Genomic DNA, 22,923 nt, shown 5'->3' on the forward strand with positions numbered 1-22,923 from the left:
GCCAGCAGTGCAGGCAGGTAAAATGCCTGGTCTGCATCTGAACTGGAAGTGACTAATGCCACATCACAGCAGATACAATAAAACAGATCATGGAAAATTTAATGGCCCGTGGTCGGCAATCACTGAATTATTTATGCCATCTCTGCCTTCAGAATTCTCAATTGCTCTGCCCCCAGCACTGTAGCCCTGGCCATCTGCAGGCTGGGAAGAGTCAGGGACTGGAAACAGACCCTGATTGAGGAGCTAAGAGGCTGGAGGTTTCTGAGTAACTTTGGGGAAAAAAAACCACTTCCCATCTCTTGGGTTCATTTTCTCATCTGTCAAACTAGAGGGTTCTGTTCGATGAGTTAATACCTTGAATTTGTGCCACTCTTTTATACTCATAGGTGACTCCCACAATTATTGCTCTCTTACCTTGTTCCAATCCCTGTGAGGTGGGCAGGACTGACAAATTGTTATTCCCATTTTCTAGTTAATATACTGAGGCTCAAAATTAGGAGAGCCTTGGTCAAAGTGAAAAGCACAAAAAGCAGTGAAGAGAATTTCCAATTTGAAACTGCAGACTGAACAATCAGAATTGGTCTCTATAACCTACTTAAAAAAATTTCAGGAAAACTATAAGAAAAGGAATAAATCCATATTAGTAATTAGGAAAGGATGCTATCAGTGCACCAGAAATTCTGAGTGATCTCTAGAAGTTAGAAGGCAAGAGGGATCCAATTGATTGAGAAACCAGAGGAGGGAAATTTCAACTCAGCATAGGCCTAGGAGATGCTCTTTGCTAAAGCTGGAGTCCTTTTTCTCAACAGAGCCCCAGACAACCTCCAACAAAAGCAAGCACTCTGTGAGTCAATCAAGACTGCCTGAAGAGGGTATGGACAGGAGTTAAAAAACACAGACAAAGTCAATAAATAATGGGGGGGGGGTATTAGGGGTTAAAAAAATGGGTAGATTGAAACACCAGTGGTCCAGGAGAGGAAGTGGTAAGGGGTATGGAATGTATGAGTTTTTTCTTTTTTCTTTTCTTTTTCTGGAGTGACACAAATGCTCTAAAAATGATCATGGTAATGAGTACACAACTATATGATGATATTGTGAGCCACTGATTGTAAACTTTGGATGGACTGTAAGTGTGTGAAGATATCTCAATAAAAATATTAAAAGAAAAATAAAACTGCTTAAAGAGGCTTGCCTGCCACTGCCTACCACTGCCAGCTGGGCCTCAAGTGGCTCGCTGAACTGTGAAGACAGATTCCAGAAACCAGGAACCCACACCTCCAATCCCAGACAAAATGTCCAGCAAATGTTCTGTGGCTCTGGCCTACTGCGGTGGCTTGGACACCTCCTGCATACTCATGTGGTTGAAGGAAGAAGGCCATGATGTCATTGCCTACCTGGCCAACATCGGCCAGAAGGAAGACTTCGAGGAAGCCAGGAAGAAGTGCTGAAGCTTGCAGTCCAGCGCGTTGTACAAGGACTGTTACCTCCTGGGCACCTCTCTTGCCAGGCCCTGCATTGCCAGCAAACAAGTGGAAATCGTCCAGTGGGAGGGAGCCAAGTTTGTGTTTCATGGTGCTGCAAGAAAGTGGAATGACCAGGTCTGGTTTCAGCTCACCTGCTACTTGCTGGCCTCCAGATTAAGGTCACTGCTCTCTGGAGGGTGCCTGAGTTCTGCAACCATTTCAAGGGCCACAATGGCCTGATGGAATATGCTAAACAACATGAAATTCCTATCCTGGTCACTCCCAAGAACCCATGGAGCATGGATGAGAACCTCATGCACACCAGCTATGAGGCTGGAATCCTGGAGAACCCCAAGGGCCAAGCACCTCCAGGTCTCTACACAGAGACCCAGGACCCAGCCCAAGCTGTCCACCACCCTCACATCCTTGAGATCCAGTTCATGAAAGGGGTTCCTGTGCAAGTGACCAACGTCAGCATGGCAGTACCCACTGCGCTCCCTTGGAGCTCTTTGTGTATCTGAATGAAGTTGCAGGCAAGCATATGTGAGAACTGCTTCATTGGAATAAAGTCGTGGGGTATCTACGAGATCCCAGCAAGGATGATCCTTTACCATGCTCATTTAGACGTAGAGGCCTTCATGATGGATCTGGAAGCACACAAAATCAAACAAGGCCTGGGCTCGAAATTCATGGAGCTGGTATACATGAGTTTCTGGCACAGCCCCAGGTGTGAGTTGCATTCCACTGCATTGCTAAGTCCCAGGAGTGGGTGGAGGGGTAGGTGCGGGTATCTGTCTTCACGAGCCAGGTGAACATCCTCTGCCAGGAGTCCCCGCTGTCCCTCTTCAGCAAGGAGATGGTGAGCACAAAAGTGCAGGGTGATTGTGAGTTCATCTGTGCCACTGGTTTCATCAACATTAACTCCCTTGGGCTGAAGGAATATCATCATCTCCAGAGCGGGATTACCCTTAACAGTGAGGAGCTGGGGCCTCCTCACTTTGCCCATCTCTCAAGTACAGGCACTAATGATTGTGATCATTTGTAATTGTGACTTGTTCTCCCCAGCTGGCTGGCAGCACAGCTGGCTGGCAACCCCAGCCTTGTTCCCTGTTCCCCTTTACCTGCAAAAATGTTCAGCGAAAGGAAAGGTGGGGGTGAGTGTCATCAGTGACATTTTTTAAAAAGATACATTAAAAAAAAACTGCTTGAAGTATAGCAGTTGTCCCTTCCCCTCTTGAACACACAGCTGGCCTCAGCATTGCCCACCCCCCAGCCCTCAAGATTAAGTCATGAGAACAACTCTCGATAATAAAATGGGAGTTCTGCAGGCATTGCTGTAGACTTGCGCTTCCTGACCTCCTCAACAGACTCCACTCAGGGAGGAAAAAAAAAGAAGAAAAAGACTGAACAGTGCAATAAAACTGGGTCCACTCTACTATAGCTAGTGTTTCTAACATCTACATTAGTTCATACATGACAGATACAAGAATGATGTGGTATAATGTGGAAGTCATGTTAGTTTATCCATGATGGTGCCACCAAGTACACCAGCTAAATGCAAAGAAAGCTGAACCCAGAGACACACTTTCCATCAGTTTCCATCCACTGACCCTTCTCTTCCTGGCCCTTTGCTTTGTCTTGGGAGAGCTAACTACATGGTTTTCTCCATTCTTGACACATTTTGCCCTCATCTTCACAACTTAGAAGCTTAAACTTACTTCATAGTCTCTTTCATCAAGCCATTTTCTCCCTTTTATAAAAATGGTAATGCTTATATTTATTGTGGTATTTTTTTCTTTATTAGACATTGGACATGTGTTTTTAAATGCCAGCATTTTCTTATTTGGTTAATTACCTCTGGTGCTGGCCTGATGACATGAATTTTAAGTACTTTATCCTTAACTTTATTTATCCCATGATGTGCAATTTTTAAGAATTCAAGAATTTGGGGGCTCACAAATTTCAGAACTGTACATTAAGGCTCTTCACACTCAAGAGAAAGACTTCCTTACTTAAGCAGTGGTATCTGGTCATGAGGTTTCGTTTATGCTTCCTTCCACAAGAATTCCAGACATCCTGCCCCATTCAGAGTCCTGGACAACTGCTTAGGAGGGAAATCCCTTGCCAGCTTCCTTTAACAATCAACCCAGGCCTTTAGTCAAACATCCTAATGGATATCTAGGGACTATCAAGGTTTGAGGAAAACAGACCACATAAAAGAGAAGAACTGAGGTGAACAAAGTGACTTGAACAGGAAAAACAGAGATGACAAAGCAAACAGAAGAGAACTAGTGCTATTCCATTGGGAGGATGTTGTATCCATAAAACCAAAGTGACTCACTATGAAAAAAATGGATTAAGCTGAGAATGAAAAAGTCCTTGGAAATTAAAAACACATTGGCCGAAATGAAGAGCTCATGAATGAGCTGAGTATTAGAATGGAAGACTAAATCAGAGATCTAGAAGATAAAGTCATGGAAATGTCTCAGGATATAGATTAAAATATCAAAGTGACTTTTTAAAATGAGGAAAGGTTAAAAGAGCTGGAGACCAGATCCCAGAAATCCAAAAATCATCTAATAGGGTTTTCAGATATCATGAAATGGAAGGTGAAATTAAATAATAAAAAATTTTTATTAAAAAGATGAAAGATTTTTCAGGTTAGAAAGATCCACCATATTAGCAAGATTCTTTTGGTCATCTTTCACGGAAACCCAACTCCAAGAGTTTAGAGAAAAAAATGAATTTATTGGCTTATGTAACTAACACTCCAAGAGTTGGTCTGGCTTCCATCTTCTCTGTACCCAGCAGTTCACAAGTTGAAAATCATCATTTCAAAATCCTTGCCCCCTTTGCTTTCTTTCATGCACACCCCTCTTCTGTGCTTTCCTCTCAGCTGAGTGCATTCTCAGCCATGTGTAGTGGCTAAAAAGGCCTTCAGAGGCTCCATTCTTTCTTCTTCCTTATATCAAAGCTTGAGGAACAAAGAACAGTCCTCTCTCTCCCAACATCCAGATAAGTCTTTAAAAAGTACTCTAATTTTTCTGGCTTGGGTCATATGTCCATCCCTGAAGCACTGTCTAGGCTGGAGAGATGGAATGCTCTGATTGACCACCCTGAGGCAGGGAAAGTAAGGTCACTTCCTTATCCCCTCCAAAATCACATGGAGCGAGTGAATTAGGGGCAGTTTCCAAGAGAAAGGGAATCAGACAAAAAAAAAAAAAAAAAAAAACCAGTAGTGCTCCACTGTTTTCCACAAGTACAGAGCGGGTGGAAAGACACTTCACAACATATTGGGAAAGTTTCTCTAAGTCCAACAATCAACAGGAAATCTCAAAACTTCTCAGAGAAAAAAATTTTAATTTGGGCGGGCCACGGTGGCTCAGCAGGCAGGAATGCTTGCCTGCGATGCCAGAGGACCCGGGTTCGATTTCCGGTGCCTGCCCATGTTAAAAAAAAAAAAAAATTAATTTGTTTTGTATGGCAGACACCAGGAATTGAACCCACGTCTCCTGCATGGCAGGTGAGAACTCTGCCTGCTGACCCACTGCAGCAAGCCCAAAGAAAAAAAAATTTAGGATACATAAAAAACAACAACAATCAAACTAGCATTCGATTTCCCATAAGAAATAGAGCTTGCTAGAAGCCAATAGAGTAGTGTCTACAGCATTCTGAGAGGAAATCATTTGGAATCTCCTATTCAAGTGCAAGGGCAGACATTTTCAGATATACAAAGACTCAGATGTACTTGCACCATACCCCACTGCTCATATTTACATTTTCTGAAAAAGTTCCTTGAGAATATACTCTGGCAGAATGAAAAATGAATAGATAAAGGAAGACAACAGATTCAAGAAGCCATAGAGCTCACCCAGCAGAAAAATGAAAAGAAATACCAGTAGGACAGTTATGCAGCTGGCCTGATGAAAAATCAGCTGCAATTAGAACAAGATATCAGAGAACTTCTTGAAGAATAATCTCAAGAAGAAAACGGTATACTCAAATCCTGTGAGTAAGAAGCTGAAATGCTAAGGATTACCTGAAATAAAGGCATGCAGCATTTCTCAACAACAAAAAAAGGTAAGCAATGAAATCATCGTCCAGATGCAAAGTGAGCTAAATCTGTGGCATGATTCTGAGCCATTCATGAAGTATAGGAAATTGTGCTTTCTTAAATCACAGAACCAACCTGCCATTGGTCAAGTAATGCAGGAAGAAGCAGATATCAATACAATGCTCTGAATTCACACATACTGTGTTTGCATTTGTATTAGGAACAAGTGAGAATTATCCGACCTTGATGGTTTGTTTTTTTTGCGAGCAATTGGATACTTCAGCAATGTATCTTATAGAATTATCCTAACAATAGGTTTAACTTCTTATTATTTTAAAAATACATCTGCAGATAAATTATTATTTATTAGCTGCATGCTGCTAATAAAAGGTGTCCCAGCATAGAGATTAAGAGAAGAAGTCCTGGGAACAGACAGCATGGGATCAAATCCAGTCCCTGCCTTCTTAGCTGAGTTCTTATGTTCCCTGAGCCTCAGTTTCCTCTCTGGTGAAAAGGTAGCATTAAGGTCTACCTGTCTGAGGCTGGGCACCCCAGAGGCAGACCCTGAGATCGGGATTCATGTGCAAGTGACGTAAGAAATAACTCTCAGGGTAGACCATGAGGGAGTGGGGGGAGCAGGGCAGGGAAAGGGAGAAGGCCAAGCAGAGGGCTGATTTCTGACAACGTGCTTCTGAGGGTGGCAGGCATGCTAGTTATCCCTCACGGGTGCCCTGAGCCAAGGCAGGGTCTGGACTTTCATCCCCCGCTGTGGTGGGTCCCTGGTCAAGGGCCCTTCTCTGAGGAATAAGGGGCACAAGCTCCCAGGTAATGGGGTCTCCCTGCAGCCAGGCAAAGGGACTCCAGGCTGTCTCAGGGCAGGGCTCCAAAGCCAGTCAAACAAAAACCTTACAAACGGACCTGAAGGAAACCAGCAATATCCCTTACATGACCTCAAATTGTTCCTGAAAGGAAAAATAAGAAAAGTTTTGTAACTTGCGCATAGCAAGCCCCCAAAGGTAGTTGTTGTTGTACAAAAATTAAAACAACAGCAACCACTATATTTACCAAGTGCTTAGGAAGTGCAGACATTTTACTAGTACTGGCCTAGGCCAGCCAGCCTGAGAAAGAGTGGCAGATGCTTCCAGAAGCATCCAGGGCAACACTGCCTGGGGGTGATCAGCTCTCTTTTATGGTGCAACAAAAGGCCTGGGTTTGTCAGAATCCACCGCCAGCCAAAAAATAAATAAATAAAATAAGCAATTAAGTAGACCTCTGTTTCAGGACTCCGTTCTGTCTGTTTGCCTTCACCAGCTTAGCATCCAATTTTTTTTAGCTGAGAAGGCGGGGCAGCAGGTTTCTGAGATATTTTTTGCTAATGGGCTGAAATATCACACCCATAATTATAGCCCGGCTGCAGTGTTTTTTTTTTCTTTTGCTCATTTTGTTCAGCGTAGCAAACATTGAATCTGATTACAACCATTCATGTCTTCTTTACGAAATAGGGCTTATCAGAAGAGATCGCTGGTGCTGGAGTTATTATCTAGGCTAAACAACCTTTGAGGGGCCTCAGTGGGGGACGGAGGTGCTGCCTCTTTGGATGGGACAAGGTAGAAGGAGAGAAACGGGACAGGGAAGATGAGGCTGTCTCTCCCTCCTACCCTCCACCAGTCTACTCAGTTTTCTCCACTGTCCCAGACTGCTTCATGCAGCCTGACGTGCCCATGGCACCTACCGTGCCTGCTTTGCCTCTGGGGCATCACTAATCCTGCCACCTTTTCTATTTAGCCCAGGACAGCGCCACGTGTGGTCCCCAGTCCAGCAGCCTCCACATTCCTTGGGAGCCTGTTTGAAATGCTGTTCTCAGCATTCTCCTCTCCCACACCTACTGTATCGGATCTCCACAGGGGGGGTCCAACAGCTGGGTTTCAACAACCCCACCAGGGACTTCTGATGTACTTGGAAACTTGAGATTCACTGAGCCAGACAAATCCTAAAGCTAGGGCTTGGAGTCCAACAGATCTGGGTTCTTGGTTCTGCCTCTTACTCTGTGTCATGGACAAGTGACAAGTTTTTAATCTCTCTGGGATTCAGTTCCTCATCTACTAAATGAAGATAATAATACCTGATGCATAGGAGAAATTAAAATAATACTCTTAGACTGAGCCATATGAAATTTCAGTTTCTATAAGCCTAGAATGCTTGAATAGCAGCAATTTCATTTGGTTCTACCAAATAGTTCCCTTCTTTTTATCCTGCAGAGCTGAGCTCTGGTCACGCCTCCCCCTCGAACCATCTATGGTTCCCCAAGCCAGCAAGAGCTCTCCTTCTTTGGGACAAGCCCAGCACTCCTTCTCTGTGCTTGTCCATTCTTTATGTGACATCTTAGGTTCTTCCCTAAAATGTCCCCAGCCCATATGCTAGTCTCCCCATATAAATTGTGTTCTCCTTGGGAGCAGAGTCTGTTTGCCTCATACCCCTCCTACATAAGTTAGTATCTACCTCTGACTTACTGCCTGGGCAGGAACCAGAGAGCTGCACTTTATGCCTGAAAAGGAGCCCTCACAGAGGCATCGACCCTCAGGTCTGAGAGGGTTCTTCAGCTACTCGAGGGCCCACCTACTCACACGGGGTCCCTGCAGCAGCAGCTTCGGGCGTTTCTGGTGCTATGCTGAGAATACAAATTCTCACACCCCTCTCCAGGGTCAGAAGCTTGGAGGCAGGGCTTCTGGTTAATAAGCCCTGGAGGCAACTGGTCCTCACTAAAGTTGAGCATCGCCAGTCCTGTGTCATTGTCACCCAAGACTTGACTCCTCCTCACAGCACCCTGCGAAGAGGTCATCCAGGCCAACCTGAGCACCTCCAGCGATGGGTCGCTCACACTTCACCCCTCCTGAGCAGCCCTCTTCCCACTGAGCCTAGAAGTGAAGAGCTGGCCCTTGCAGACCCCAGAGGATGTCAGGATAGGAAAAGCAGGATGGAAAGAACTGGCATTGACAATATGTATTGTGATCGAATTGTATCTGACTGGAAGAAGGCTAAAACTCCATCCAACAAGAGAGTTAGATATTTGAAATTACCTCTGAGTATAAACTGAACGCATGTTGGAACTGCTTAACTACCCATGAAATAAGTTAGTACAGAGGGTAGCTCAGAATCAACTATGGTTAGAGTGAGGAGGGTAGGGGTGTCTCTAAACATGAGGGGTGTGGCCACATGCTCTCCATTTAAGGCTGTTTGTGTCTGCATTCCCAGCTCCTAAATGATGGCATATACGTGCTTAGCAAGCACCCCCAAAGGGCCAGCCACAATGCCAGGTCCTGGGTGTACAAGGTGTTAAACAGAATAGGAAATGTTTCCTGCCCTCATAGAGTTTACTCTCTAAAGGAGAAGACAAGCAATCAACAAGGTAAACAAATAGAACCATAATGAAATTTCATGACATTATATATGCTATGGTTAGACAAAAAATAACAAGTACAAAGCACCATTCCCGTGAGGCTCACCCAGGCCACTCTACTTAAAATAGCACACCGTCCCCACTCAAGATCACCCCAACCTACTGTATTTTTCCCATAACACTTATTACTTTCTAGAATACACATAATTTACTCATTTTTATGTTAATTGTCTGTCTCCTCCCACTAGAATGTACTCCCCAAGCATCTGCCAGAATAGGAGCAAAAGGAGGTGTCTGTTCTCGTCACTGATGCATCCTAAGTTTTTAGAAAAACACTGAATTCATAGTCAATCAGTCGCTCTCACCAGGGATGATTTTTGCCCCCAAGGGACATTTAGCAAAGTCTGGTGACATTTTTGATTGTCTCAATTAGGAGGGAGGGAAGTGGGGTACTACTGGCATCTGGTGGGTAGAGGCCAGGAATGCTGCTAAATATTCCACATTGCTCAGAATAGTCACCCATCACAGAATTACCATTTGCAAAATATGCTCAGGTGAAGAGGCCTCGTGCTCCATACTCAATAAATACTTGTTGAATGGCTGGGCTGGAATGAGAAGAGAATGACTATACAGGGGCTCTGTTCACAGAGCCGCCATGCGGAAGCCTCTCTGAAAGGAGGCATTTGACTGGAGAACTGAATGATGAACTGGAGCAAGCCGCGTGGAGATCTGAGGAAAGAATGCTCCAGGCAGAGAGACCAACACGCGTGAAGTCCCCAAAACAGGAACAAGCTTTTGACTTTCAAGATGCTTCAAGAACAGTGTGGCCGGGAGTAAGGGGTGGAGATGATGATGCAGGAGGTAAGGTAGGAGAAAGGGCAGGGACCAGACCATGGAAAGCAGTCTGGATTTTATTTGGAGGGTTGTGAGAAGCCTTGAGGGTGAGTTTGAGCAGGGGCCAACGTGAACTGCTTTATGCTTCTGAAAGGTCACCCTGGCCACGATGAGGGGAATAGAGTTTAGGGAAATACAGTGGAAGCAGGAAGATCAATCAAAAGACAACTTCAGTGGTTCTAGCAAGAGATGTGGGCCTGCATTGGGGGGGGCTGCAAAGGAAGGTGAGAAATGGGTGGTTTGGGATATATGCTTGAAAGACAGAGATACAAGAGCTTGCTTATGAATTGGGTGTGCAGTAAGGAGGACTCAGGTTTGGAGACCGAAGAAAGATGGAAGGAGGGAGGGAAGGAGGGAAAATGAATGGTCCAAGGCTGCACAATTAGGTAGGAACAATCAAGACTAAAATCTGGACATCTTGATTCTCAGTCCAATGCCCCTCGCACTCTGTCATAGGATTCTTACGGACCAGCTGGCATTCCATTCCCTTCAATTGCTCATGTATATTGAGAATAGCTGTGTAAAGCCTTAGACAGCGTATGGAAAAGACTTAGATGTCCACCTCCATGAATTTACATCCTAGGGAAGGAGACAGATGTGTGGACATGGTCAAAAGATGGACTATAAAAAATACAACAGAGATTTAAACCATGTGTTCTGGAAACACAAGATGCAGCAGATTAAATCCCACTGGGAAACCATTAAATAATTTGACTTGAAAGGATGGATGAGCTTGAAGAACAGTTAATAGTCCAGTACTTCCAAAACAGGACTCACTGACCTCTTGAGATAGGGTAGAAGTTTCTGATTCCTGGAGCCCCTGCCAACATCTGAATGACCTCTATAACAATCAGTCCAATATTTCTGCCTCCTACATTTCTTGTAGTCTATCTGCATTGCACCAGGAGAGCAAAGACCTAACACAGTACGGTGCGAGAGTAGGTACTCAGTAAATTATGATTATACCCATGGCAAATATATTGTAGTTTATGATACCCATTTAACAGGAGACAGGTGTGGTAATTTGAAGCTGTTATGCACCCCAGAAAGGCCATGTTTCTTTAATCCATTCCTATGGGTGCACATCTATTGTAGGTGGGACCTTCTCATTACATCATTTCAATTGAGATATGACCCATCCCATTCAAAGCAAGTCTTAATTCCCTTACTGGAGCTCCTTATGAGAGGATAAAACACATACAGAAGCTGAGAACTGAAATTAAGAGAATCTCACAAAGAGCACCAGAGAAGCTGAGTGAGGAAACCACTGAAGCCAGAAGCTGAAAGCAATGAAACCCAGGAGAGAAGGACAAGCAGACATCACCACATGCCTTGCCATGTAACAGTGGAGCCCCAGATGCCAGCAGCCTGTCTTCAGAGTGCAGGTATCATCCTGTTCATGCTTTGAGTTGGATGTTTGCATGGCCTAAGAACTGTAAATTGTAAGTTAATAAATCCCCATTGTAAAAGCCAACTCATTTCTGGTATCCTGCATTTTGGCAGCTTTAGCAGACCGAAACAAGGGGTATGTATTAATTTTAATTGTATTGATGGCAATATCGACCATGGTGGACTGAGGCTAATGAGGTTGGTGGTAACAACACTGAACGGGTTAACTGTATTGTTGACAGTACTAGTGAGGCCATACAGACAGAGAAATTAGTGGTGGTCCTGATGATTCTTCTGCTTGTAACATTAACTATAATATTAGTGGGCACCAGTTTGTTGACAGTGGCCATAATGTTGCTAATGATGACAGCAAGGAGAGTAGTGATGTCAGCATTAGCAGTGACTCTAAAGATAGATTTTTGATGGTATTGATTATGACGTTGGTGTAGACTATATTTATGACAATGACAATATCGTTAACGGTTAATGACAGTGGTGTTTATACTGATGGCAATATTGGCAATAATGATATTGGTGATATTGATTCTGATATCAGTGATGTTGACACTGGCCATGATATTGGGAATTACTTGAAAGATGTGGTTGTGTGATTTGGTGATGTCGACATAGATGATCCTGGTTTGGTTGACACCAATGATAGTATTTTCAAAAACGATACTGAGGATGCATAGCACAGTGATTGAAAACTTGGTTTGGAGCCAAACAGCCTAGGTATAAATCCAAAGCCTGGCATTTACTACTGTGCAACGTCCAAAGAGATTACTTAGCCACTTTGGGCCTCAGTTGTCTCTTCTGTGAAATGAGGATAATTATGATGCAGTCTATTTTCTAGGATCATTGTGAGGACTAAATAACATCCTGCATGTAAAAACTTGGCAAGTATAAAGTATTCAGTGAATTTAGCATGATACTGATGATGACAGGGCAGTGGTCTTAGGGGTGAGAGGCCCTGGGAGATAATGGCACTGATGATTCTCTTGATGATGCAATTAAAAGAGCATTTATTGGTGATACTACTTCAGTGATTGTGAGAAAGCTATTGATAGTGAAGAGAGTGGTAATTCGGATTATAGCTATGATCAATAGAGATGGCATGGCGTAGTGTAAAAGGAACTAATCTTGTAATCAGACAGCAGGGGTTCAGGTTCCAACTGTGCCCTCTGCTCTTACATTCTGTGTAAGCTTGGCCTCATCCCAGCATGCTAAGGCTAGAAGGCCATTTGGAGCTCAGCTGAACCACCTCCTCGTTTGACAAAGGAGGCAACTCAGGCCCCGGGAGATGAGGTGACTGGCTCCAGTGTCCCCAGCCGGTTAATGTGGCAGAGCTGGGATGGGAAGCCAGACCTCCTGGCACTCAGTTCAGTCCCTTTCTCTCCTCAGTACATTAAGTCTCCTTGGAAGGGAGCTTAGATTCCTTTGCCCTCTGTGTGTGTATATGTATGCACACATTCTCTGGGCATTTTTCCAGAATCATCTACCAGCAGAGTAATGACCTCAATTTGCAAAGAGCCATTTTATGAGAAGTCAGGCCCTGGGTGTCCCTCTGTAATCTTTTTCCTCTCTCCAGACAAGCGGAGGCCAAGGATTGCTATGGATTGGCTGTGGCTGGACAAGGAGTTGAAATGGGTAATACTTGCCTAGTTTTTAATGTCTGGTATCTATAGCTTGCACTTCCATCATTCTATTATATTGATGACAGGCAGGCCCAAGCCACAGAGAAGAAAGAAATTACCTAATAAATCAAGGCCCTAGGATATAAAGTGGACAGTGTTATTAGACTAGGGGAAGGAGGGATGCTAAGTGATAGGTACGGCTGCCTGTGAAAATGGCCCAAGCAGGGAATCATCTGTCTATTTCTCCATAAATAATTACACACAACTGATATGCATCTGAGACAGAACATGATATGTTATTATTAACTAAACAGTGGGAGGGAGACGATGGCAGGAAGGGAGAGGGAGAGTGTGGTGGGGAAAATGCACAGCCACATACACGATATTCATGATATCAGCCTTTGGCAAAGGCAGGGGGGAGCCCAGTGACCTATGAAACTGAAATTCAAAGGGGCCAAGACCCTCATTGTGGGACAGACGAGGGACGTAAAACAATTTGGGGAGAAGGGTGAACTTACATGCACTGAGTTCTTACTGTATTCCAGGCCCTGTGGCTCAGCTGTGCTCTGGCACTATCCCTCAGTCTTCACAGCAGTCTTGTGAGATGCTGTAGGGCACTGTGGTTTAGAACGCAGACCCTGGAGCCGTGCTGCCTGGGCTGCCCCTCCCAGTGCTGTGTCATCCTAGGCAAGTTACTAAACCTCTCTGGGCCTCCGTTTCCCCTGTGTGGGACTGAGTACCTGCCTCACAGGATTGCTGTGAGGATCGGATGAACTGTACCTGATATAGAGTAAATGCTATATTACACGTTTGTGCTCAGGTCATCATCTCTATTTCACAAATGAAAAGACTGAGGCTCATAAGGTCACCAACGCTTCCAGGGCAATATGGAACGACAGTACAAGTGGCATTCAAATCCACAACGAGTCAAATGTTTTAAACTCTGAAACCCATATCTCTTTCAACCCAGGCATCTACAAACTTTGCCTGTATGGGGTCAGATGATACATCTTTTAGGCTTTGTGGACAGATGGTTACTCATCTCTGCTATTCTTGCTTGGAAAAGCCAAAAAAAAAAAAAAAAGCAAAAGAGTGAGCATGGCTGTGTGTCAATAAAACTTTATCTGATGAAGAAGTAGCCAGCAGGATTTGGCCATAGTTTGCCAAAATGTTCTCCTTTTCTAAGATATTTTAAAACATCTGAAGCCTGCACTGTGGGGTTAGGCATTTCTCTCTCCCCACTCATCCCACACAGCCCTGCAGGCAGAGCTCACAAAGGGCCTTGCACCCTGGTGTCCTGTGAAGCTGCTATGGGCTAGGAGGGCAGGGGAGCCATGGGCCTGTGAGGAGAAGCCCGTCTCACCTGGAGAATGCTGTGCTTTCAGAGAACAGTGTCCCGAACTAGGAGGCAGCCTGCCGCACTGCCAAGCCTCTGTGGGCTTCGCCTGGAAGCCCTGTGATAATCCTTTGCGGGTTGCTAATAAGCAAGTTGAACCTGGTAATCACCCGCCACTTAGCTTCCAGGCTTTCATTTCCATGGAGGCTGAAGGAAGCAGTGGCTCAGGATTTTGCCTCCGGACAAAGGCAGCAAACATTTGCCCTGGAGACATCTCGAAGCAGGGCTGGCACTGCCCCATACAGTGAAGCCTCCTGGTGCCCACACACCCAGGGCGAGGAACGGGGGGTTGAGGGAGGGCTCCGTGCACTGCCTAGAACCCACCTGCACGCTCTGAGACCCGGAACCAAAGCAGCTCTGCTACAGCTTCCAGAGCCTTCTCCCGAAGGCCTCTGGGCAAAAGGCTGAAGACTTGCCCAGCTTCTCTCCCGCAACCCACCCCTCACCTTTCTGACACTCCCCTATGGGGACAAGAGGTGGGCCTCTCTGTGACTCCATCCTCTCCCCAGCGCGGTGGCCTAACTCCAGGAAGATAATGAGGACATATTAGGTTTCATTATTTGAGCGGATATTTGCCAGGCAGATAATGTAGTATTTCATCCATAGCAGAATAGCCTCTGGCTCAGCCTCAGTGGCCCGGCGGCCTCCTGTTCTGTTAGGAAATCTCACTCCTGTGATCACTTGGCAGCAGGGAACTCCATCTGGGGGGAGACTTCCATATTCTTTTCAGCCCCTTTATCACAAAAACAGCAACTGGGGGCTGAGCACCTGCTGCACGCCCAGCCCCGCCCAATGCCCGCGGGGACCAGAGAAGAGACAGCCTTGGAATGAGAAGGCCTGGTGTGAGCCCTGCCTAGCTGCTCGTCTCCGTAAACCTTGGGCAAGTAACTGACCTCTGAACCTACATCCTTCCTCGGCTGTGAGGATTAATGAAGGGAAAAAAAAAAAAAAGAAAGAAAAACACATAATTGACCCATGCTAGATATTATACTGATAAAAGGAATTACTATTTTGAAACATAGTCCCTGCCCTCCAAGGCAACATGGTGTGGCTGGAAGAGACATGCTCACTTCCGTGGTGCACAGCAGTGGGTGAGCAGACGGTGGCCCCACCCCTCCCTCTCGGGGCCTCATTTGTTGCATCTGTAAAATGAAGACCCTGGATGATGTCAGAGGTCAGTCCCCACTCAGCACCCTGGAGAACGGGGACATTGCTGGACTCTGGGAAAGCCTCAGGGCAGTGGTGACTAGGGCTGCCTGTGCTCCACCAAGGCCAAAGGGAGCAGGGGAGACTCCAGGCACAGGAAAGAGTAGGGCCCACGGTGGGGCAGCGCAGAAGGTCAGCTTCAGACTAACTAATTGCCCTTCTATACTGGAAAGGGGAGGTGGGAGCATGCGGCCTCTTGGTGCCTGCAAGTGCTACAGGAACATTTCTGAGAAGGGCCCAGAAGGGCTGACTGCCGCCGGTCCATATGCCTGAGCCACAGATAAGCCAGAGTAGCCCCACTTTGTTGAGGTCCTGATGGCATTGGACAGCACCTGGGGCTAGGCCTGGGACTCAGGCGCTCGCCTCAGCCCTCAGTTTTCCTAAGCGATGGCTGTGAAGCCCCGGAAGCTTCAGGGAAGACATTTGCCAAGCCCTCAATCCCAGCTTCTAGGTGAGGAGGGGGAGATGGGTAACCAACCTCTTGACAGAAATTCACCTGATGTGGGCAGCAGACAGGCAAATCACATGGTCCACAGGCCTGGAAATTGCAGACCTGGCTTAAGGAGCAGTGATATGGAAAACTCTGGTGTCAGCCTTTCTGGGGCTAACACCCCAGCTCTGTTCTTTCCTGTCTGGGCCGAGTTACCTGAGCCTCCAAGCCTTAGTTTCTTCATCTATAAAATAGCCTCACAGAACTGTTGAAGGACAAAATGGGCCAATGTATGCTTGAGGGCTGTGCTATTATCTATTCCTAAATAAGAAAACACCCCAATAGGGGCTTTAAACAGTTTATCTCTCAGAGTCTTGAGGCTTGGCAGGGCTCAGGTGGGTTCTCTCATGCAATCAGAATGACAGCTTGTTCTGAAGCCATTCAAAGGCTCAGCTGAGGTGGGTGTCCAAGATGGTGTCTCCATTCACATGCTGGGCATCTCAGCTGCAACGGCTGGGCCAGCCTGGAGCTGGCCAGGGATATTCCTCTGGGTACCCTCTCTGCATGCCAGCATGGAGGTCTTGGAGTAAATGGATTTCCTAGGTGGCACTGGCTTCCCTCAAAATCAGTATTCCAAGACACCCAGGAGGAAGCGTCACAGTTTCTCATGACTTAGCATCAGAAGTCAGCAGCATCGTTTCAGCCACATTGCATAAGTCAAGTGAGTCCTTCTGATGAGGCAAGGTTCAAGAGAAGGGATGAATTAGGCTCCCTCCCCTTGTGGGAAAAGTAACAAAGAACTTGAAGCCACCTATAACCTACCTCCAGGGCTTAGCGCAATGCATGGATCATGAAGTGGCAGCTCTGAGTCATACAATCGCTTCAATACCAGGTGGCATCAATTCGTCTGGTTGGAGTCCCAGCTCTGGCACAGGCTGTGTGGGCTTGGGCAAGTCTCTCCACCACTTTAAGCATAAATCTTTTCATCCATAGAATGGGTTGATAATCCCTGCCCTTCCTACTTATACACCTACAATCCTGAATGGATCAAAATGTGATCATGGGTGAGGTGGTGCTTAGAAAGTTATAGGACAATGTGGCCGAACGAGTAGTTTAATAGAATAAGCCTGGACTTGGGTGTCATTTGGCAGTAGGTTAAGATCCTGGCTCTCCCACCCTAACAAGGAACCTTGGGCCAGCAAGTGGCTTATGCGAGCCTGAGTCCTCTGTGTATAAACTGAGGATAAGTGCGTCTGCCCCATCAGGTGGTTCTGATTAGTTTCTGAAAGGCAGGACCCCAGCCAGTGGTGGGCCTATCGTTGGAGATAAAACCACCTAAGTTTGGGCCTTCCATATGGTGGCATTGAGGTTGGGGAAGGGGGTCGGGCCCCCACTGGGATGGCTCAGGAACTGGGTCCGGCTGAGCCTACAGATACACCTTTGAGCATCATATAGAAGTCAGGGGCAATTAAATGGCTTGTCAGACACCAGAGCAAGGAGCCCGGAACAGGGAGTCAGGGAACTGGCAATACCATGCTGTCTCTTCCTGGCCTTCAATATTCATTAATTCTGTCATCCAACAACACTCCCTGGGCAGCCAGGATGGTGGCAAGCCCTTGACCCAGGGCCTGGGAAACCGAGTGAAACAGCCCTGTACTCTGGCCTCAGGTAGACAGGGGGACAAGTACAAGTGCTTCCTGTACCACGAAGAAGTGTGCTCCAGGGGCCATGGGGCCCAGAGGAGGGAGGGGTTGGGTGCTGGGGCTGGGTAAGGGCCACTGGATTGCTGTCCCTTGATCACAGTGGCCTTGGGCAAGCCACTCCCCCTCCCTGGGTACCCACATCCACATCCATCAGCTCAGCAGGGCTGCTGGTGGCGATCTGACCCACTTCCCCAGGGGGCTGTGAGCACCAACCGAGGCACAGCGGAGGCGCTCTGAGAAGTGAACGTGACAGATGTAAGGGGTTTGTCATCATCAGCCACTAACCAAATATGAGAAGCCGACCTCTGTCTGGTCTTCAGACCACTCACCATCTGGGCATCCACAGTCCTTGTGTCAACCTTGGCCACTCAACACTCCTACATTCTGCCAGGCAGCCTCCAAGCCCTGAGCTTTTCTGTTCAGAGTCCATAAATCTGGAATTTCAGTTTTAAAACAAAATCTAAAACCGGGTGTAAAACATTGAGACCCCCAAGCCTTATGCTTGGAGAAACTGGGGTTCCTAGAGAGTAGAGACTGGTCCAAACTCATTCATCTAATGAACGACGGTGTGGCGAGGGGGAGACTAAAGCCTGGATTTCTGTCCCCTGCACACGCTGCTTCCAGGGTTCCCTTCTGTCCCAAGCCATCCCCTCCTTCCTCCCCCCTACGATGAATTGAATTGTGCATAATTGATAAATTATGCAAAAGGACGCCTGGCAGTTTTCTGAAATGTTGGGTAGCTTCAAGGCAGCCCCTGGGGACACAGCCTAATTTTATGGAAACCTCACACTCTGTCTGGCCTGTTTTGTGTAAGTCAGATTGATATAACAAGACTCTGGAGAGTTGACTTGATTTCTAATTTTATTCTCTAGGTGAGCTGAATGAGATATAACCATAGTAAGTGTGTTGTCTGGGCGGACGGTGTAACGGCAGTGGAGAAAAATGTCTGTTCATCTGGTTAATGGATCGTTGCCCCAGCTGGACTTTGCTGCTTCCAAACCCAGCCTTTCCCCCTTTTGGAGGAGAAGTAGAACGTCACATTCGGGGAGGAACGGGCCATGGAGCAGGAGAATCCCCTTCCCTTTGTGAAATAAACCCAGTGCAGAAGGAGGGAGGCTGGCCCGAGGGACGCTGCTTGTCCTTCCTGTGGAGACTGGGCCATGGCACCTTTACTTAGAAGCTTCAGACTCAGACAGCACCCACACGCGGTCCCTCGATTCTCCTTAGCTAAGCTAAGTAACAGATTAGCACATTCATGGGGATTTACTGAGCGTCAAGGGCAAAATGAAGGATGTGCACTGGGTGACTGACAGCTCCCTGTCTCCCCAGAACCAGCAGGGCCTGACCCAGGCCACTGGGGCTGCCTGAGAAAGGTGCAAAGGGGGCCATTTTCTTGAGTACCGACCATGTGTTAGAGGAGGGAGAAAGGACTAGCACTACTTTACAGGTGGGGAAACTGAGGCCTAGAATGCAGAATTCACTTCCCAGGACCCCAGAGCTACTCAGTGACAGTCTGGGATTGAAACTCAGGTGTCTCCTGTGTTCCAGCAGTTCCCTTAGGAGGGGAGGGGGAGGGACCGCTCACGGCAGCAAGCCAATGCGCTTCCCCCCTAGGGCCCAACCAGCACCCCCCTGCCCGCAAGGGACTGACAACAGGTTAGCCCACCCCTTACAGCAGAGGGACATGACTTCACTCCTAAAACTTACCAAAACATCTTAATGCAATATGATAACCACAGATTCCTACAACAGCGTGCTTTCCCGTGCATTCTCTATAACTCTCTCTTTCTCTCTCGCCCCTCCTCTCTTACACACACACACACATCACCCCCAGGCTGCTACCTGGATGTCCCCCAGCCTGTGAGAACCCAGGGAGACTGCAAATCATCCTGGCCTAAAGTCAGCAGACCAGAGCTGCAACCCTGGGTCTGCCGATAATTCTGCAGGTGCTTTAGAAGCACCCATTCGCCCTCCCTGGATGCTTCATTTCACCTTGTCAAACTTGGGCCAAGACACCCCAGCCCGGGGTTGTCAAGGGCCACTGGGTAAAGGGCGCTTTAACAGCCAAGTGCACTCATCACAAAAGCAAGAACAGTAACGATGACTGGCTCACAGGAGGCACTTACTGCGTGCCTGGCCCTGGGCTGCACTGGACACCTCTGGTCTTAAATCTTGCCTTGTAAAAGCCTGATCGGAGGTCACAGCTTAGTGAGGTAGCTGCAGTGGGTTTCCTAACACTTCCTCTTGAATGAACCCCATTAAAAAACTCAGAACCCCTGTTTCCTGCAGACTCAGCCTTGGCCCAGCCGAGTAGAAGAGATTACAGGGATGACAAAAGGCCAGGATGTCCCTCCCTCCAGGCAGGGCTGGGGATGCGGGGTGGAGAGTGAAGCCGAGCAGGTGCATGTCCCTCCCAAATCCCAAAGGTGAGTGCTTTCTCTCCAAAGAAACAGGGATGGCTGTCCTAGTAGGCAAACCTACTACCATCCTGGTTTGCTTGAGACCATTGCATTTTTAGCACTGAAATTCCAGAGTCCTGGGAAAACCCTCGGTCCCTGGCAAACTGGGCGGTTGGCCCCCCTGGGTGGCCCCCTACCATTCTAAGGAGCAGCCCCACCTTGATACCTGGAAGTGAATGGTTTTCATCAGAGGTTTCCTTCCCCAGCAGCTCCAGGTCCTCCCAGGGCGGTGCGGGCCAGCTGCTGGTGCAGGTTGCTGATTGCTGGGAGCCCAGGCAGCACAAACCGCTGACCAGATTCCCAGCCCAGGGCCTTCCAGGAACGGCTCTCTCCCATGCATGCTTGCTCAGGCCAGGTGGGCCCGCCTGCCATGCCCCTTGGGTAGGCATCATGGCTTCCCAGGGGCCTTTCCTCCTGCCCAGCATAGGGCAATAATGCTAATCCCCTCCACCCAGACAGCACCTCTGGGGGACACCGCAAGCCTATGAGCCTCCTGTCCTCCCCATGGTTGGACAAGGCTGGGCAGGGATTGTCATTCCCCTTTGACAAGAGAGTGAAGTGAAGTCTGGCTAGTTGCCCTCAGTGCCCCGGCCAGGGGGCAGCCGTGCCCCAGGCTCCAGCCTTCCTGCCTCCTGTGACTCCTGCTTGCACATCCTTAAGGACAAGGAAGGGGAGAGGAGAAAGGAGACCAGAAACCCCTGGTTTAGTGGGAAATTCCGCCCGACTTACTATCTGAGCCAAATTGTGGATGAGGAGTGTGGCCCCTCTGACCTCACTTTTCCCTTCTGTGAAATGGAGCCGTCGCCCACCTGAGGAGGAGTCCAGCATGCTGGAGGGCTCTCCCAGGACCGTGGCTCCATGTCAATGCCTCAGGTCACCTGAGATTCCCCCTGCTCCCTCCCTGCCTCAGCTCCAGTGCATGGGGCTTGCCAGTACCCCGCTCAGCTCTGGGTTGAGAGCCAGATTGGGAGCCTGTGAGATCCCTGTCATGTCTTCTTCATGCGCATTCTGCAGAAAGGCACTTGAGTACTGTAGAAGAATAAGGCACAGCCTGTGCCGGCACAGGGTGGGCGTAACCCTGGAGGGTGGACCCCCTGGCAGCTGTCACCTGGGCACTGGGAGGCAGGCCTGGGAGGGGCTGGGAGGGGCTGCTCTACCCCGGGATCAGCCAAAGTCACTCAAAACTCATCTCCGCAGCACAGTGTCTGTCCTCCGGAGCAGCCTGGGGCTGAGGGGCGAGTCCCTGGGCTGCAGGCCTTCCATCGGGGCCCACGACCCGCCGAGGGACACTGAAGAGGCCCTTTGACGGCCAGAGCCTCGGGGCCACTCATACAGCCTAATAGTCATGTCCAAGGAGGGAGGTGGGTGCTGGGTGTGGGAGGGTGCCAGGCCCTTCAGCCCTGCCTGGGAGGGGAAGGCTGAGGAGAGAGAGAGCTGAAGCAAGCCCAACAAGATGTGAGCGTGTATTAAACCTGGATGGTGGTTGTGGGGTCTGTGCTGGTCTCTGTTTTATTATTCTCTGTAGCTTTTATAGTTTAAAACAAAAATCTAGTATAACTAAGTAGCTTTTACAATGTGACTGTGTTTGATTGTGAAAAGCTTGTATCTGATGCTTCTTTTACTCAGGGTACAGACGGATGAGTAAAAATATAAGGAGAAACAATAAATAACGGGGAGATTTAAGGGTAAAATAAATGGGTAGATGGAAATTCTTGTGTCAATGAGAGGGAGGGGTGGGAATATGGATGGATGGTTTTTTTCTTTGTATTTCTTTTTCTGGAGCGATACAAATGTTCTAAAAATGATCATGGTGATGAATATACAACTATGTGATGATACTGTGAGCCACTGATTGTGCACCATGAATGGACTGTATATATGTGAAGATTTCTCAATAAAAATATATTTTAAAAAATGTAATTCAACCTCTTCATGGGCAACAAGGAAATCTAAGACCAAGGAGGGGAGTGGACAGATCACACGGGGCAAAGCTGACCTTTAGGTCCCGATCGCACTGACCCCGAGCTGACCCTTCCTGCCACATCCCATTGCCTCTGCTGCTTCTTTTCTGGGACAGGACAATCACGTGCCATCCCGGGCAGTTACTCTGGCCATCATGGAGGTACCCACAGGAGGAGCCGCACAGCAAATGGTGCTGGAATGGACTGGCCAGGCCGTCCCCTCCCCTCTGAGTCAGCAAGAAGCTGCACTTGGGCACATATGTGGGAGTAGGGTTTCAGGGAAGTAATAACCAGCCCCAGACGCCTCATGGCAGGGAAACACAGGGAGGGACCAGAGAGCCTGGTTTTAAGCAAGAATTCTGCTCAACAACCAGAGCCTCGGCACCTCGCCCACAGAGAGATGCCTTGAGGGACACTTCCTATTCTGCCCCTCCCACTTCTTGTTATACATTCATTTGCATATTTGGCTCTTCGCATTAGGATCTGCTGTTATCTCCAAAGCCAGAGCACATCCATGGTCCACCGTGGATGGAAGGCGGCCAGATCCACCACCTCCAAGCCCTCACCCCTTCTCTCATCCCCTGATCTTCTGAATCCTCGCTGTCTCCACCTATTTTGTGTGTTCCATTCCCAATTTGCCTTGGGCTGGCTTAAACTTGTTTTCCAAGTCTAGCTCCCACCCCTGGGGTACGGCCCAGAGCTTTCCAGCATCTCATCAGCCCATCCTGGGTGAGGCACCCTCGAGGAGGGGACAGAGGCCAGGCACTTGCTAAAGTTCATGCAGCGGGTCACGCTGAGGCGCGGGCCCACTTCCAGGCTCTGCCCAGGACTCTGGGAGTGGGGATGCTGAGGGCTGCACCCCTCGCCTGCACCCTACCCCCGCCCCACACATCCTCAGATAAGACACCTCCCAGCCTGGCCCCCTCACCCATGGAGG

At 48.0% G+C, this 22,923-nt stretch overlaps 1 pseudogene; it reads left to right on the forward strand.

Moving 5' to 3' along the window:
- Window positions 1-1,292: 1,292 nt before the first annotated feature.
- Window positions 1,293-21,331, forward strand: LOC143651450 (argininosuccinate synthase pseudogene; annotated as a pseudogene).
- The last annotated feature ends 1,592 nt before the right edge of the window (window positions 21,332-22,923 follow it).

The sequence above is a fragment of the Tamandua tetradactyla genome, chromosome 12 (genome assembly GCF_023851605.1).
Source record: "Tamandua tetradactyla isolate mTamTet1 chromosome 12, mTamTet1.pri, whole genome shotgun sequence".
NCBI lineage: Eukaryota > Metazoa > Chordata > Mammalia > Pilosa > Myrmecophagidae > Tamandua > Tamandua tetradactyla.